This window comes from Eptatretus burgeri, chromosome 10, assembly GCF_056783735.1.
Source record: "Eptatretus burgeri isolate ZD-2024b chromosome 10, Ebu_testis_v1, whole genome shotgun sequence".
Taxonomy (NCBI): Eukaryota; Metazoa; Chordata; class Myxini; order Myxiniformes; family Myxinidae; genus Eptatretus; species Eptatretus burgeri.
Genome location: NC_140970.1, coordinates 34,028,472 through 34,046,875, shown reverse-complemented (window position 1 = coordinate 34,046,875; position 18,404 = coordinate 34,028,472). Strand labels below are relative to the sequence as shown.

The 18,404-nt window shown below is 40.5% G+C and overlaps 4 non-coding genes across 4 annotated transcripts; all 4 read left to right on the top strand.

The window, feature by feature from the left end:
* Positions 1-8,201: 8,201 nt before the first annotated feature.
* Positions 8,202-8,274, top strand: TRNAM-CAU (transfer RNA methionine (anticodon CAU)). The gene has a single exon. It is a non-coding gene; the product is annotated as a tRNA-Met (tRNA).
* A 3,107-nt stretch (positions 8,275-11,381) lies between these two features.
* On the top strand, positions 11,382-11,454 carry TRNAM-CAU (transfer RNA methionine (anticodon CAU)). The gene has a single exon. It is a non-coding gene; the product is annotated as a tRNA-Met (tRNA).
* Positions 11,455-12,856: 1,402 nt separating this feature from the next.
* TRNAM-CAU (transfer RNA methionine (anticodon CAU)) lies at positions 12,857-12,929 on the top strand. The gene has a single exon. It is a non-coding gene; the product is annotated as a tRNA-Met (tRNA).
* A 5,240-nt stretch (positions 12,930-18,169) lies between these two features.
* On the top strand, positions 18,170-18,242 carry TRNAM-CAU (transfer RNA methionine (anticodon CAU)). The gene has a single exon. It is a non-coding gene; the product is annotated as a tRNA-Met (tRNA).
* Positions 18,243-18,404: the final 162 nt, after the last annotated feature.

The following is an 18,404-nucleotide window of genomic DNA, read 5'->3' as shown; positions in this document are numbered from 1 at the left end:
TACTCAGCGATCTACTCGTATACAATAACTGTAATCAGTTTGTCAGGGTTTGAGAGTACAGTGATGGCTGTTAGAAAGTTCACCGAGGTGCATTGCCAATGGAGCCATTGTTCCACTGCTGTACCTGAGTTCACATCTGGCTTGAGGAACTTGTCCATTGTAGAGTTGCTTGAGTGAATTTACTTGTTGTAGGATGGAAACAAGCAGACTTCAATAAGGCTTTAATTTACTCAATCAAAGCAATATCTGTTCTGTTCTTGCGTATGGCAGCTTGGCTGCCAGGTAGCTACCATTTATTGGAAGCACAGCTGTGCCACTGATGCTGTGCCCCTCGACCAGTACACTGGTACTCATTTCACCAACCTCAGAAGGATGACAGGTTGAATCAATCCCACCTGGTGTTAATTCAGCAGCCAACATTACCTGAAACTTAGACATAAACTGATAAACATGAGCAAACACATAAACAATCCTAATTAGGGAGCAAATAATCCAAACAATCCTAATCCATGAACTAAATGGCATTATATTCACATTGAATTCATCACACTGGTAACCTGCAAGTTAAAAGTGCCCAGTGAGCAGAACCCAGTCACTTGAAAACGCACACATAGCACATGCTGCAAATGACCTCGTTTGCATTCGTACGTCATTTTTGAAAGTTGCAATTCATGCATTTGGTTGTTTTTCACTGTAACGATATGCAGGAAGAAATCGTGGATAAATATACACTATCCATCATCAGATATACATGTTCCAACAAGTTCTGAGTCCTGTACCTCAACGTCTGTTTCAATTTCATTTGGGGCTTCCTTCAAAATGCTTTTTGAAGCTAACAGTCAAAGCAGTGAATAATTAGCTTTACATACAACAGGGACGTGCTAACTCTGAGCCATTTGAAACTTCACACAAACTCAAACAAGGAGCTCGAGAGTGGCAGCTTGCACCGAGGATTGAAAACTTACTGGCTTTATTCTGGTCTTTCTCCTCCTGCCCTTTCCCCTCAAGGTCACATTCCCTCCTACAAGCCCTTTCCTTCTTTCCTTGTTACCCTCCCCAAGCCGAAACACAACTTTCACCTCAATTTTATCATACCTCTCTCGGCTTCCTGAGTCTGTTGTTACGAGCTCTTTTCCCTCCGTGATTTCAAGTCCGCTGCCCACCATCACCACCTCAAGGTCTCTCCCATTTTCCACCACTGCACCCGCTACTGTGCTTCTCTGACAATTTCCTTTCCTTGTGCCGTTTATTGTCGTCGCATTGTTTTCCTTCGCCATGTTTTGCCTGTTGTTCCACCGTCCACTGATGCTCCATCACCTCTTCCATAAACCTCGAAACCTGGATACAAAAATTACAAACGTCTCACTTAGGAAACCGTGTTAGTGGAAGTGCCAGATATCGAGGTTCATTCATTCATTCAAAACGCAGCACCTGGCTGCAACTTGAATCACTCCTACCGGTGCAGTTGTGCCACTGATGCAATGTCCGTAACATCTTTCTTTAAGGCACCGTAGTGGGGCAACTTCGCTAAATATAGCATAACAATTGTGCATTTTGTGAGGAAAGCACCAAATTTGGCACACTAGTAGCCTATCATATTATAATGAACAGATTTGGATATCGGGCCATCTCAAATTCAGCTGCTGATGACTGTGGCAGCCATTTTCCACTGCCATCAAAAATTTTGAGATGGCCCAATATCCAAATCTGTTCATAATATGATAGGCTACTAGTGCACCAAATTTGGTGCTTTCATCACAAAATTCACAATTGTTATGATAAGTTTCCCCACTATCGTGGGATCTTTAACGTCCAGAAGTGAATGCTAGCAAAGGGAACACTTGATCTGTCGGTCTCTCCAAAGGACAGCACACACATTGACGCAACACCCTGCCTGTGAAGCACCAAGGTGACAGCTAATAGTGCAATCGGGAGTCAAACCCAGACTGGACAGCTAAAAGATGAGTGAACTACCTCTGAGACTGAGTGAACCTGTCGGCCCAATATTTATGTTAAAATAAGCCCAATGTTTTCGTAGGATTCTTCATCCTTCTTTCTTGCATGAGCACAGTGGGTTTTCTTTGAGGAGGAGAGACAAATCGAACACGATAACTAACACATAATGGTCAAGTTAACGAAAAATTATTTTTAATAATTTAATGCAGTACCTGCCCGGTTATGCGTTGAAATCATCACCTCCACAATCGGATGTGGAAGGAGTTATGTTTTCATCCCTTTCTGTCTGTCTGTTTGTTTCTTGCAAAATCGAAGATTTTTCAAGTTTTTGGTTCGTCGATTTTGTTCCCGTCTGTTTGTCAGTTTGTCTGTCTGTTGTTTGTCGCGGATCACAATTATCAACCAATCTTCATGAAACTTCACCACATGGTAGACTTTGTCATTAGAAAGAAGCGTATTGTTTTTGAGGTCAAAAGCTCAAAACGTCAGCATAGGCCAAAGGTCAACAACTCCGGTGAGATTTCTAAAATCCTCAATTTTCATCAGATTGACTTGGAATTTGAAGAGGATTTATATTTCAGGTCAATGAATTCAAGCACCAATTATTTTTGAGGTCAACGTAGGCCCAAGGTCAACCACTAAGTTGGTGTTTCTAAAATCCTCAATTTTCATCCAATTGACTTGAAATTTAAAGAAGATTTATATTTCATGTCAATGAATTCAAGCACCAATTATTTCTGAGGTCAACATAGACCAAAAGGTCAACGTAGGCCAAAGGTCAACAACTAGATTGGTATTTCTAAAATCTCAATTTTCATCAGATTGACTTGGAATTTGAAGAGGATTTATATTTCAGGTCAATGAATTCAAGTACAAATTAGTTCTGAGGTCAACATCGACCAAAAGGTCAACATAGGCCCAAGGTCAAGAACTGAGGTGGTATTTCTAAAATCCTCAATTTTCATCCAATTGACTTGAAATTTAAAGAGGATTTATATTTCATGTCAATCAATTCAAGCACCAATTATTTTTGAGGTCAACATAGACCAAAAGGTCAACGTCGGCCAAATGTCAACAACTAAGTTGATATTTCTAAAATCCTCAATTTTCATCCAATTGACTTGAAATTTGAAGAGGATTTGCATTATCAGGTGATGGAATTCAACCAGCCAATTATTTTTGAAGTCAAATTTGTTTTATGCATTTTGCAAGTATCGTGCTCTGCATGACGTCTTCTTCTTGTTATTCTGTCTGTTTGTCTGTTTGTCTGTTTATCGCCTTCAGGTCACAATTTTAAACTGATCTTCACCAAACTTCACCACATGGTAGAGTTTGTCATAAGCAAGAAACCTACTTTTTTTGAGATCAAAAGGTCAAAAAGGTCAACAAAGGCCAAATGTCAACAACGAACGTGAGGTTTCTAAAATCCTCAATTTTCATCAGATTGACTTGAAATTTGAAGAGGATTTATACTTCAAGTCACTGAAATCAACTAGTGAGTTATTTTTGAGGTCAACATCGACCAAAAGGTCAACATAGGCCAAAGGTCAAGAACTTAGGTGAGATTTCTAAAATACTTAATTTTCATCCAATTGACTTGAAATTTGAAGAGGATTTATCTTTCAGGTCATTGAATTCAACTAGCCAATTATTTTTGAGGTTAAATATTTTTTGCAAGTGTCATGCTCTACATGATGTCTTCTTTTTATGGTGAAGATATGGATGCGGATCCGACTACTAGAATTTTAAGGTAATTCTTCACCATTGAGAGATAGGGCTGAAATGATATGTAGCACGATATCTCAAAAAGTTGTGGATGGATTTGGACGAAACTTGCGAGACACGTTGGGTGTGTGACAAGGAAGAATTGATTCAATCTTGGTGAAGATCCGAATTAAGTATTTATTTAATTTTTAAAGTGATTCTTCATCTTTGAGACATGGGGCCAAAAACGATATATTTATTGGGCTTGATATGTTCTGTTGGATCAGGCATTGCGTGGCAGAGGTTTGCACTCTACCAGTGCCCTTCTAGTTAACCTCCGCCATCTTCGAAGATGGATGGAGGTTACTGTTTTCACCCCTTTCTGTTTGTTTGTTTGTTTGTTTGTGAACAGTATTATGGAAAAACTCCTCGACGGATTTCGACGAAACTTAGTGGGGGGGGGGTTAGGTATGGCCCAAGGATCATGCCATTAAATTTTGGACTTGATCCCCCCCCCCAAAAAAAAAATTGCTCGAGAAATTTTTTTTTTGCATTTCTACATGTTTTAAGTGATTTCCAACACCCCCCCCCCCCCAAATTTTTTTAACCCCTCCCCAAAAAATAGAGAAATTTTATTTTTGCATTTCTACATGTTTTAAATGATTTCCAACCCCCCAAAAAATTGTTACCCCCCCCCAAAAAAAATTGTGAGAGAATTTTTTTGCATTTCTACATGTTTTAAGTGATTTCCAACCCCCCCAAAAAATTGTTACCCCCCCGCCAAAAAAAAATTGTGAGAGAATTTTTTTGCATTTCTACATGTTTTAAGTGATTTCCAACCCCCCCCCCCAAAAAAAATTGTTACCCCCCCCGCCAAAAAAATAGAGAAATTGTTTTTTGCATTTCGACATGTTTTAGTGATTTCCAACCCCCCAAAAAATTTAGAGAAAAAAAAAATTTTTTTTTTGCATTTCTACATATTTTAAGTGATTTCCAACCCCCCTCCCCTCCCAAAAAAAATTGTTTGAGAAATTTTTTTTTTTTTGCATTTTTACATGTGTTAAGTGATTTCCAACCCCCCCAAAAGAATTGTTACGCCCCCCCAAAAAAGAAAACTTTTTTTTGCATTTCTACATGTTTTAAGTGATTTCCAACCCCCCCAAAAAATATTGTTATAGAAAAAAAAAAATTTGCAACTTTTTTTTCAACAAAATTTCGATTTTTTTTTTTTTGCATTTTTACATGTTTTAAGTGATTTCCAACCCCCCCCCCCCCCCCCAAAAAAAAATGTTGGATAAAAGAACTATAACTGTCAGCACTGTTGACATCATATTTTATGAATAAGATATAAGGTTCACTTGAGTGACCCACCAGTATTGACCGCGGAGGTTTTGCACTCTCCCGAGTGCCCCCCCCCCTCTAGTTATTACTGTGATGCATTGTTTTTTGTAAACACACAAACATATATATATATATATATATATATATATATATATATATATATATATATATATATATATATATTCAAATGTAACAAGACCTTGAGAAGCATATTCGAAGCTTCGTGTCTATTGATCCACAATGAGATTGAACACCGTGCTCCAAGGGTCAGTATACATTATGATGCAACACCCTACCAGTGAGGCAACAATCGAACTGTTTAATGTTGGGTTGGGAATCGAACCTAGGTAAGATAGTACAAAGGTAAGTGCGCAATACCTCCAGGCTCTCGTGCATGACTACATATTGTTCTCAGAGTGAATGAGTGCAATTATCTAATGAGGGTCTTGTGAATCTGTTTGAAAAGAGACCAAAGGGAATGCTTCCAGCAGACCTATTAAACTGCACTGGCTTCATGAACGCCTCTTCCTCGCCCAAGGTGTCCTTGTACGTATATCAAGGCAATAACTTGTGATCAAAATATTTCTGAACTGTTGCTGTTGTGATTTGTGAGGTCGTCATAAACATCATCATCATCCATTTGAATGTACCGCAGTGTCCACTTGGACGTGATGATACAAGAGTGATGTTCTAAGTCAGTGACAAGTTTCATAATGACGTCATGCAGTAAACTTTGTTGTGGGATTGTAAAAATCAGTTTATTTTCAAAAACAGGAATGTTTTTCACATTACAGTATATGAGAACAAATAAAATCCATATACAGAAAGTTATAACGATCACCACTTTTGAATGAGAGATATGAGTCCATCACAAATTCGTTCCTGATGAACTGATAATAAACGAGAACAGCACTCGGGAGAGCACATATCTCCACCAGGCTGAACAGTTTACGTTTTGTATCCCACTGATGGGATCCAGACCTTAACCAAAATCTAATGGGATTGTTAGTGTCACCGATACAACTCATCCACCAAATTTCGTCCGAATCCGTCCATCAATTTTTGAGATGTCCAGCTCATCCTGCTCACAGACAAACAAACAGAGAGACAAACAGGAGTGAAAACAACCTCCGTCCACCTTCAGTGGTGGAGGTAAATACCTCTTCTACATTTCGACTCTGCAATCTAAAAATGTTGCCAGTTCAAAGCTCACATTATGCCACAACCCGCGTGCCAAGGGGAGTGCCATGGACAAGGTACATGGACGGGATTCCAGTTCCCAGGAGTATGTTTAGATCTTCCCTGAGCAGTGTGAGGGTTCTATGTGTGGGGCATGTGGATGGGATCCCACCTGTTCCTCCGATGTCATCTGTTCCCGGGGGTGCACTCAAACCTTCTTTCCAGGGCTGTGCGGGTTCAGCAGTCAGGATATGTGGATGGGATCGCACCTGTTACTGGGATCACACCTGTTCCCTGGGTCCTGGGGCCTTATGGTCTCCATAAGCAGGGTAGAGGTACCGAGTATCTGCATAATCATAAGGCATTGGAGCACACTGCAATGTCTGCATACCAGTTTCTTAACAAGCATTGAATTTTGCATGTTGAACATCAACCTTAAAATTAAAAAAATTATCAGATATGGATCTCTGTGACATTATCCAGCCTATCTGGCTTAATGGTAAAGATAGATGCTCTGAATCTGGGAAGTTTGTGGTTCAGAACCCCGGCCGAGTCACACTAAAGACTTTAAAAATGGTACGTGCTGCTTCCTTGCTTGACACAGCATTAAACGGACAGAGCAAGTTCCAAGTACAAATAACCAGAGGTTGGTAATAATATATGGACCAAATTGGAGAAATTTGTGTCCAAGTTCCTTTGTAAGGGAACATATTATTTTCAAAAGAGTATTAATGGTCATTACAAGGTAGGTGTTTATGATGATTGTTAATTTGAAATATGTACCTCCGTTCAACATGTGAGTCCTTTGAAGAAGTCACCTCAACAAACAGCAAAGTTACGTTGCATGTCTATCTTCCAATCCAGTTGGGATTTTAAGTTTAATTGCTAAAACACCCAAAATAGGACATTTAATGCCAGCAAGTCTTCGACCCACACATGTTGTTTTCAGTGATTGCATGCCAAACCCTCCAGTTCACCAGCGATCAACATTTCACAGAGTGAGGTATTTTGGCCAGTGTTGACCTTTTGGCCTATGTTGACCTCAAAACGAATCGTTGGTTGAATTCAGTGACATGATGTGTAAATGCTTTTTAAATATCAAGTTAATCATATTCAAAATGACTATTTTTGAAATTCAGCCCATTTTGACCTTTTGGCATATGTTGACCTTTTGGCGTATGTTCACCTAAAAAATAAAAGGTCGTTGAAGTAAATGAAATAAGATGTAAATCCTCTTGAAATTTCAAGTCGAGGGATGAAAATTGGAAATTTTATAAATGTGGCCAATGTTGACCTCAAAACTAATCATTGGTTGAATTCACTGAACGCGTCTGCAAATGTTCTTCAAATATGAAGTCAATTCGATGAAATCGATAAAATGAAAGTCAATTTGTGAAGATCGGTTTAAAATTGTGATCGGCAGTCGATTTACGGTGAGCAGACATTCAAACAAATGGAAGCGATCAACGTGGATGTCAAAATATAAATATATATATATATATATATATATATATATATATATATATATATATATATATATATATATATATATATATATATATATATATATATATATATTTTTTTTTTTTTTTTAACCAAGTGACAAATTAAAAAACGAACTGACGAACCCCAAAACACACTTGGCAAAAATTTGTTTTTTTACCAAGTGAGAACAAAGTCGACCGATTAATATCGTTGGAAATTCTTCGATTTTGCAAGGAAAACCAAACAAATGGACAGACAGGGGAAAAACAAAACCCACTTCTGTGTCGGGTGGAACAAATCAGTGGATGAACAATTCGGTGATTTTGCAATCTCGACACTTGGTTCTTTAGCGATGTATTCAGGAGCCTTTTTCATTCTTGATAGTTTTGAAAATGTTCGAGAATAAAAGTTTTGGCTTTCAAAGGCGTTTGGCTTCATTCGAAAGTCACTTTTCAAATCATCATTTTGAACACATTTGTTTGCGTCTTTCTGTCCCATTCCTACATATAGAGCAATCCAGAAGCCTTGCTCAGACAGCCTCGTTAGCGCAGTCGGCAGCGTGTCAGTCTCATAATCTGAAGGTCGTGAGTTCGATCCTCACACGAGGCAATGGTTTTTTTACCTCATCAATGACAAAGTTAAGAAGAACTGGAAAGGCGATGAGGATGCCCTTCTTTACCAAGTTATTTGTTGACCTTGGGCCGATGTTAACCTTTTGGTCCATGTTGACCTCAAAAATATAAGTTGGTTGAATTCAGTGACATGATGTGCAAATGCTCTTTAAATATCAAGTTAATCGTATTAAAAATGAGGATTTTAGAAATTCGGCCCATTTTGACCTTTTGGCATATGTTGACCTTTTGGCCTATGTTCACCTTAAAAATAAAAGGTCGTTGAAGTAAATGAAATAAGATGTAAATACTCTTGAAATTTCAAGTCAGGGATGAAAATTTGAAATTTTATAAATGTGGCCTATGTTGACCTCAAAACTAATCATTGGTTGAATTCACTGAACGCGTCTGCAAATGCTTTTCAAATATGAAGTCAATTCGATGAAAATTGACAATTTTAGAAATTTGGCCGGTGTTGACGTTTTGGCCTATGTTGACCTCAAAGCGAATCATTGGTTGAATTCAGTGACTCATCTGCAAATGCTCTTCAAAGTTCACGTCATTCAGTTGAAAACTAAGGATTTCGAAATTTGGCCAATTTTGACGTTTTGACCTCTGCTGACATCAAGCATCATTCCTGGTTGAATTCATTGACCTGATCGGCAAATCCTATTCTAATTTTAAATCAATCGGGTGAAAATTGAAGGTTTTAGAAATTAAAAATTGTTGAACTTTTGGAATGTGATGTCCTTTTGTCATTTCGACCTCAAAAATAAGTTGCATTCTGTTTGTCCACCAACTCACCGGTTGGTGAAGTTTTGTGAAGATCGGTTTAAAATTGTGATCTGCAGTCGATTAATGGTGAGCGGACATTCAAACAAACGAAAGCGATCAACGTGGATATCAAAAAAGTATTTTTTAGTGAAAAAAGTATTCAAAAGTAAAAAAAGTTAAAAAAAAAAAAAAAAAGTATTTTTTAGTATTCAAAAAAGTAAAAAAGTGTTACTGATTCGCGCCCGCCGGCGTGCTGACGGCCACGTAACTCGAATCGCGGCACGTCGCCCACCGGACGGACAATCCAGTCGTGACCCTCTCGGACTAACGCCGGGAACCAGTCACGGGTGGACCTTTCGGTCTCACCGCGATCAAGCCAATCAGCCCCCGCGTGGGATAGGGTTGCTCGCCAAATTCGACCTACCTAAGTACCCACACGGAGGGTAGACCGGGCGATCGCACCTCGCCGCAGGTCGACTTCGGACACGGGCCACTTAAGCGACCCGTTCCGTACTATCGGGATAACCGAGCGGTGTTATCGTCGGCCTCGACGTTTCGATTAATTATCGGGCGTATTCAGCCCACTACCAACCCTTTACGTGAAGCAAGATGAGGATTCAATGAAAGAAATGACGAAGCGAAGCGGGAAACAGTTCAACACAAAGCACATTTATTCGCGATGAACGGAAAGCACACATATTCAATTCCACCAAAAGCACATAGAAAAGGAATAGAAACACAATGCAATTTTACACAAAAAGCAAATGCGACAATGCAGATCTAATACCGATTACACGAGCACACGGCAACACTTATACAATTTTACTTCACAGACGGCGCCGACAACACATACCCAAAACCAAGGAAAAGAAAAGAGAACCCTCAAGGATGAGGCGGGCCTGAGGCCGAGACCGGGTCGGGCCTACCCGTCTGGTGATGAGACGCGGAGCGGCGATGGTGCCTCAACTCCGCGGGCCTCGCGGACAGTGTCTGGTAGGGGGTGGGAAAGGGGCCCCCTTGGTCGCACTATCTCAGCGCGGGGGGAAACAGGAGGGGGTTGCTGATGCTCGGGGGAAAGGAGGATTTCTACTCTGCCTCGAGTCCCGCGACGAGCGTCTCCACCTCGACCAGGTCGCGCCGTGGGCCTCCCTGGTGTGCAGCTCCCGGCACGACGCGAGCACCCCCTCGTCTGCCCTCGCCGCCTCTCCACAGCCCCGTCCCCTTCGCTCCGACTCCAATGCACATGACGACGACCAACTCCTTCTTGCTTCTTCTTCCCAACTCCACCGGCTGCGGTCTTAACTCACTCTACTGACGAACGCGGTCGCTTATATAAGCCCCGTGGCTTCGCCTTTGACCCCCTGCCTTCGACCTTTCACCTCGCTCCCCATTGGCCCGAGAAAAAGTGGGCGTGAATGCTTTTTGATCCATAAATTTGCATATAGCGACCGCCCTCCAACGCCCTGGAGGTGGGGCCAAATCGCCCCTCGCTCACCGATTGGACGGAACAAAAGTGGGCGTGTGTCGTTTTTGATCCGTTTTTGGAGCTGAAAATCCGTGGTTTTGTACACGCTGTTCGGCGCGCGCCCTGCACGAGTCCAACACCGGTACCCACAAGCGGCGCAAGAACGGTGGCGATGCAACAGTTGCGAGGTGTGACGTGAAGCGGCGCCGCGGTGGGTGGTTGATGTTGTGGTTGGTGGTGGTAACAATGGCGGTTGGTCCAAAATAAAGATAGTGAAAGAAAAAAGGCTATCCTGAAGAGTCGCAGCACGCATGAATGACATGTATTCCCACTAGACAACGGGTTTGGGCCTAACTACACAAAAACTTACCGAGATATCTCACCTAAGGGACCTGAATGGTGGTTTGCGAATTTGGTAACCACAACAATATATATATATATATATATATATATATATATATATATATATATATATATATATATATATATATATATATATATATATATTTTTTTAATCAAGTGACAAATGAAAAACCAACTGACAAGCCCAAAAACAAACTTGGGAAAAATTTGTTTTTTACCAAGTGAGAACAAAGTTGACCGACAAATATCGTTGGATAATTTTCGATTTTGCAAGGAAAATCAAAGAAATGGACAGACAGGGGAAAAACAAAACCCACTTCTGTTTCGGGTGGAACAATTCAGTGGATGAACAATTCGGTGATTTTGCAATCTCGACATTTGGTTCTTCAGCGATGTATTCAGGAGCCTTTTTCATTCTTGAAAGTTTTGAAAATGTTCGAGAATAAAAGTTTCTTTCTGTCCCATTCCTACATATAGAGTAATCCCGAAAAGATTCTCAGACAGCCTCGTTAGCGCAGTCGGCAGCGTGTCAGTCTCATAATCTGAAGGTCGTGAGTTCGATCCTCACACGAGGCATGAGTTTTTTTTTTTGCCTCATGAATGACAAAGTCAAGAAGAACTGGAAAGGCGATGAGGATGCCCTTCTTCAACAAGTCAGTTGTTGACCTTGGGCCTATGTTGACGTTTTGGTCCATGTTGACCTCAAAAATATTAGGAGATTCAATTGAGAAACATGCTGTGTTAATACTCTTTAAATATCAAGTTAATCGTATTCAAAATGAGGATTCTTGAAATTCGGCCCATTTTGACCTTTTGGCGTATGTTGACCTTTTGCCCTATGTTCACCTTAAAAATAAAAGGTCATTGAAGTAAATGAAATAAGATGTAAATCCTCTTGAAATTTTAAGTCAATTGGATGAAAATTGGGAATTTTATAGATTCGGCCTTTGTTGACCTTTTGTCCGATGTTCACATTTTATCCAAAGATGACCTCAAAACTAATCATTGGTTGAATTCAGTGAACGCGTCTGCAAATGTTCTTCTAATTTGAAGTAAATTCGATGAAAATTCACAATCTTAGAAAGTTGGCCGGTGTTGACCCTTTGGCCTATGTTGACCTCAAAACGAAACATTGGTTGAATTCAGTAACTCGTCTGCAAATGCTCTTCAAATTTCACTTCAATTGTTGGAAAATTGAGGATTTCGAAATTTGGCCTATTTTGACCTTTTGGCCTCTGCTGACCTCAAGCATAATTCCTTGTTGAATTCTTTGACCTCATCAGCAAATCCTATTCAAATTTGAAATCAATCGGCTGAAAATTGAGGGTTTTAGAAATTAAAAAGTTGTTGAATTTTTGGACTGTGATGTCCTTTTGTGATTTCGACCTCAAAAATATTTTGCGTTCTGTTGGTCCACCAACTCACCGGTTGGGGAAGTTTTGTGAAGATCGGTTTAAAATTGTGATCTGCAGTCGATTAACGCTGAGTGGACATTCAAACAAACGGAAGCGATCAACGTGGATATCAAAAAAGTATTTTTTTTTTACCAAGTGACAAATTAAAAAACTAACTGACGAGCTCCAAACACACTTGACAAAAATTTGTTTTTTTCCCAAGTGAGAACAAAGTCGACCGACTAATATCGTTGGAAAATCTTCGATTTTGCAAGTTCAATCAAACAAATGGACAGACAGGGGAAAAACAAAACCCACTTCTGTTTCGGGTGGAACAATTCAGTGGATGAACAATTCGGTGATTTTGCAATGTCGACACTTGGTTCTTTACCGATGTATTCAGGAGCCTTTTTCATTCTTGTTAGTTTTGAAGATGTTCGAGAATAAAAGTTTTGGCTTTCAACGGCTTTTGGCTTCATTCGAAAGTCGCTTTTCAATCATCATTTTGAACACATTTGTTTGCAGCGGCCATTTCTTTCTGTCCCATTCCTACATATAGAGTAATCCCGAAAAGATTCTCAGACGCCTCGTTAGCGCAGTCGGCAGCGTGTCAGTCTCATAATCTGAAGGTCGTGAGTTCAAATCTCACACGAGGCGTTCGTTTTCTTTTTTTACCTCATCAATGACAAAGTCAAGAAGAACGAGAAAGGCGATGAGGATGCCTTCTTTCCTAAGTTAGTTGTTGACATTGGGCCGATGTTGACGTTTTGGTCCATGTTGACCTCAAAATGTTGACCTTATCCCCTCTCGTGTTCAGTTGTCTTACCCTTCCTCCCGCCCTTGGTTTACTGAAGCTTGTGGTGAGGCAGTTGTCCTGAAACAACTTGCCTTTGCCTCATGGAAAGCAAACCCAACTGAGGGCAATCTCAGTTCTTTCCACAAAGCTCGGAACAAGTGTGTATCTACCCTCAGGAAAGCCAGAAAACAACATCTTTCTCATCTCAAGTCTGAACTCTCAAACCTCTCTCCCTCCTCAAAATCCTGGTGGCGTTTAATCAAATCTGTTTCTGGTGTATGTTCCCCCTCCATCCCCTCCCTTACCTCAAATGGCCGCACTGCTGATTCCACACGTGATAAAGCTGAATGTCTAAACTCGGTGTTTGCAGCTAAATCTTGTGTCCCAAACCCATCACTATCTCTACCCACTTTACCCAGTCGCACCCAACTGTCCCTGGACTCTGTATCCTTTTCTCCTGACAAGGTGGAGAGCTTGCTTTCAAACCTCGAGTCAGATTCTGCAACCGGTCCAGACGGCATCAGCCCACGTGTCCTCAAAGCCTGCTCTTCTGCTCTTGCTCACCCTCTCTCTGTTCTATTCACCCTCTCATTTGCCCAAGGTCATCTGCCATCTGCTTGGAAATCTGCTAACATCACTGCCCTGCATAAAAAGGTGCAAAAACAGATCCCTGTAACTACAGACCAATCAGCCTTCTCCCAATCATCAGCAAGGTTATGGAATCCATCATTGCTTCAGACATGAAATCCTTCCTCTTCTCCAATGGCTTGATTTCCAATCATCAATTTGGTTTCAGACCAGGTCACTCTACCCTGGATATGCTGCTACTGCTCTCCCATCAATGGATGGAGGTCCTCAATGCCAGACAGGAAATCCGAGCCGTATCCCTGGACATATCACGTGCTTTTGACACAGTCTGGCACCCTGCCCTACTCACCAAACTCTCTTCCGATGGTATTCAAGGCCATCTCCACTCATGGCTCGCAGACTTCCTCTCCTGTCGCAGTCAACGTGTGGCCCTAAATGGAGTTCTTTCATCCCCTCTTCCTGTGCAGGCTGGAGTTCCTCAAGGTAGCGTTCTGGGCCCTGTTCTTTTTCTGGTTTTCATCAATGATCTCTCGGACTCTCTGGAAAATCCTCTATTTCTCTTTGCCGACGACTCCACCCTCTGCCGTACCATCTGTCATCCCTCAGACCGGCAAGCAGCAGCTTCTTCGCTCACTGCAGATCTGGATAAAATCACAAACTGGTCCAACACGTGGAACATGTCTTTCAATCCACACAAATCTCACACTCTCACTATGTCTCTTCGAAAGGACCGTTTACAAAACCCCCCATCCACTTTCTCAACAATCCTCTGGAAGAAGTCTTTTCTTTCAAGCTTCTGGGTCTCACTATCTGCCATGACCTTTCCTGGGAAAGTCACATTTCCAACCTCGCCTCAAAAGCCAGTCGCCGACTGGGAATCCTCCGTCGTGCAAAGTCCTTCCTCGGCCCTCTTGAGCTCCTGACTACTTACAAAGCTTTTGTCCGTAGCCTGATGGAGTACTGCTCTCCCCTCTGGGCTGGTGCTCCTGCCTCCCACCTTTCTCGACTTCACGCTGTCGAAACCAGGGCTTTTAAGATCATTGGCATCTCCCGCAATGAAGCTGAGTCTTTGGGCCTCTCACTCAATCACCGCAGGTTGGTCGGTGGTCTTTCTGTCTTCTACCGACTCCTCTCCAGCCTTGCCCCCCTGCTCTCTCTGCGATTTGTCCCAACCACATTTCCACAGGGCGCTCAAGGTCCGCCAACAACCCCCTTCTGGTAAAACTACCAAAATCACGAATCACTGCTCATCTTCACTCTTTCATTCCTCTTTTTCCCGCCTTTGGAATAAACTTCCTCACTCTATTCTTTCCCATTCTTCCCTCCAGGCTTTCAAAACAGCTGTTCACCACCACCTCTTATCTTCCCCCATCCAAATCCTCGATCTTTTCTACCCCCGATAATCCACCCAAGCCCACTTCCTTCAATTCTCCTGCTTTCCTTCCTGAAAGTCCCTGTAATGTCCATCTTCTCCTCGCCATGTTCCCCGTCCCATCCCCATCCCTCTCCCTTCCACAGTTCACCTGTGTCTGTTCCCCAATGTTTTGTCCCTTCCACTCCCACCCCTCTTGTCTCATGCCTCCTTGCTGTGAGTTTTGTGTTAGCTCTCATACGAGCCTCGACCAAGGTATACAAAAAAAAAAAAAAAAAAAAAAAAAAAATTATTAGGAGGTTGAATTCAGTGACATGATGTGTAAATGCTCTTGAAATATCAAGTAAATCGTATTCAAAATGAGGATTTTTGAAATTCGGCCCATTTTGACCTTTTGGCATATGTTGACCTTTTGTCCTATGTTCACCTTAAAAATACAAGGTCGTTGAAGAAAATGAAATAAGATGTAAATCCTCTTGAAATTTCGAGTCAATGGGTTGAAAATTGGGAATTTTATAAATGCGGCCTTTGTGGACCTTTTGTCCGATGTTTACCTTTTATCCAAAGATGACCTCAAAACTAATCATTGGTTGAATTCAGTGACTCGTCTGCAAATGCTCTTCAAATTTCACGTCAATCGGAAGAATATTAAGGATTTCGAAATTTAGCCTATTTTGACCTTTTGGGCTTTGGTGACCTCAAGCATCATTACTCGTTGAATTTATTGACCTGATCGGCAAATCTGATTCAAATTTGAAATCAATTGCTTGAAAATTGAGGGATTTTGAAATTAAAAAGTTGTTGAATTTTTTGACTGTGATGTCCTTTTGTGATTTCGACCTCAAAAATAAGTTGCATTCTGTTTGTCCACCAACTCACCGGTTGGTGAAGTTTTGTGAAGATCGGTTTAAAATTGTGATCTGCAGTCGATTAATGGTGAGCGGACATTCAAACAAACGAAAGCGATCAACGTGGATGTCAAAATATATATATATATATATATATATATATATATATATATATATATATATATATATATATATATATATATATATATATATTTTTTTTTAACCAAGTGACAAATTAAAAAATACGAACTGACGAGCCCAAAAACATACTTGGGAAAAATTTGTTTTTTACCAAGTGAGAACAAAGTTGACTGATTAATATCGTTGGATAATCTTCGATTTTGCAAGTTTAATCAAAGAAATGGACAGACAGGGGAAAAACAAAACCCACTTCTGTTTCGGGTGGAACAATTCAGTGGATGAACAATTTGGTGATTTTGCAATCTGGACACTTGGTTCTTCAGCGATGTATTCAGGAGCCTTTTTCATTCTTTAAAGTTTTGAAAATGTTCGAGAATAAAAGTTTTGGCTTTCAAAGGCGTTTGGCTTCATTGGAAAGTCGCTTTTCAATTCATCATTTTGAACACATTTGTTTGCAGCGGCCATTTCTTTCTGTCCCATTCCTACATATAGAGTAATCCTGAAAACATGCGCAGACAGCCTCGTTAGCGCAGTCGGAAGCGTGTCAATCTCATAATCTGAAGGTCGTGAGTTCGATCCTCACACAATGCATGAGTTTTTTTGCCTCATGAATGACAAAGTCAAGAAGAACTGGAAAGGCGATGAGGATGCCCGTCTTCAACAAGTCAGTTGTTGACCTTAGGCCGATGTTGACGTTTTGGTCCATGTTGACCTCAAAAATATTAGGAGGTTGAATTCAGTGACATGATTTGTAAATGCTCTTGAAATATCAAGTTAATCATATTCAAAATGAGGATTTTTGAAATTCGGCCCATTTTGACCTTTTTGGCATATGTTGACCTTTTGTACAATGTTCACCTTAAAAATACAAGGTCGTTGAAGAAAATGAAATAAGATGTAAATCCTCTTGAAATTTCGAGTCAATGTGTTGAAAATTGGGAATTTTATAAATGCGGCCTTTGTGGACCTTTTGTCCGGTGTTTACCTTTTATCCAAAGATGACCAGAAAACTAATCATTGGTTGAATTCAGTGACTCATCTGCAAATGCTCTGTAAATATCAAATTAATCATTTTCAAAATGAGGATTTTTGAAATTCAGCCCATTTTGACCTTTTGGCGTATGTTGACCTTTTGGCTTATGTTCACCTTAAAAATAAAAGTTCGTTGAAGTAAATGAAATAAGATGTAAATCCTCTTGAAATTTAAAGTTAATTGGATTAAAATTGGAAATTTTATAAATGTGGCCTTTGTTGACCTTTTGTCTGATGTTTACCTTTTATCCAAAGATGACCTCAAAACTAATCATTGGTTGAATTCATTGAACGCGTCTGCAAATGTTCTTCTAATTTGAAGTAAATTCGATGAAAATTGAGAATTTATAAATTCGGCCTATTTTGACCTTTTGGCCTCTGCTGACCTCAAGCATCATTCCTGGTTGAATTCATTGACCTGATCGGCAAATCCTATTCAAATTTGAAATCAATCGGGTGAAAATTGAGGGTTTTAGAAATTAAAAAGTTGTTGAATTTTTGGAATGTGATGTCCTTTTGTGATTTCGACCTCAAAAATATTTTGCGTTCTGTTGGTCCACCAACTCACCGGTTGGGGAAGTTTTGTGAAGATCGGTTTAAAATTGTGATCTGCAGTCGATTAACGCTGAGTGGACATTCAAGCAAACGGAAGCGATCAACGTGGATATCAAAAAAGTATTTTTTTTACCAAGTGACAAATTAAAAAACTAACTGATGAGCCACAAACACACTTGACAAAATTTGTTTTTTTCCCAAGTGAGAACAAAGTCGACCGACTGATATCGTTGGAAAATCTTCGATTTTGCAAGTTTACTCAAACAAGTGGACAGACAGGGGAAAAACAAAACCCACTTCTGTTTCGGGTGGAACAATTCAGTGGATGAACAATTCGGTGATTTTGCAATGTCGACACTTGGTTCTTTACCGATGTATTCAGGAGCCTTTTTCATTCTTGTTAGTTTTGAAGATGTTCGAGAAGAAAAGTTTTGGCTTTCAACGGCTTTTGGCTTCATTCGAAAGTAGCTTTTCAAATCATCATTTTGAACACATTTGTTTGCAGCGGCCATTGCTTTCTGTCCCATTCCTACATATAGAGTAATCCCGAAAAGATTCTCAGACAGCCTCGTTAGCGCAGTCGGCAGCGTGTCAGTCTCATAATCTGAAGGTCGTGAGTTCAATCCTCACACGAGGCATTAGTTTTTTTTTTTACCTCATCAATGACAAAGTCAAGAAGAACGAGAAAGGCGATGAGGATGCCTTCTTTCCTAAGTTCGTTGTTGACATTGGGCCGATGTTGACGTTTTGGTCCATGTTGACCTCAAAAATATGGGGAGGTTGAATTCAGTGACATGATG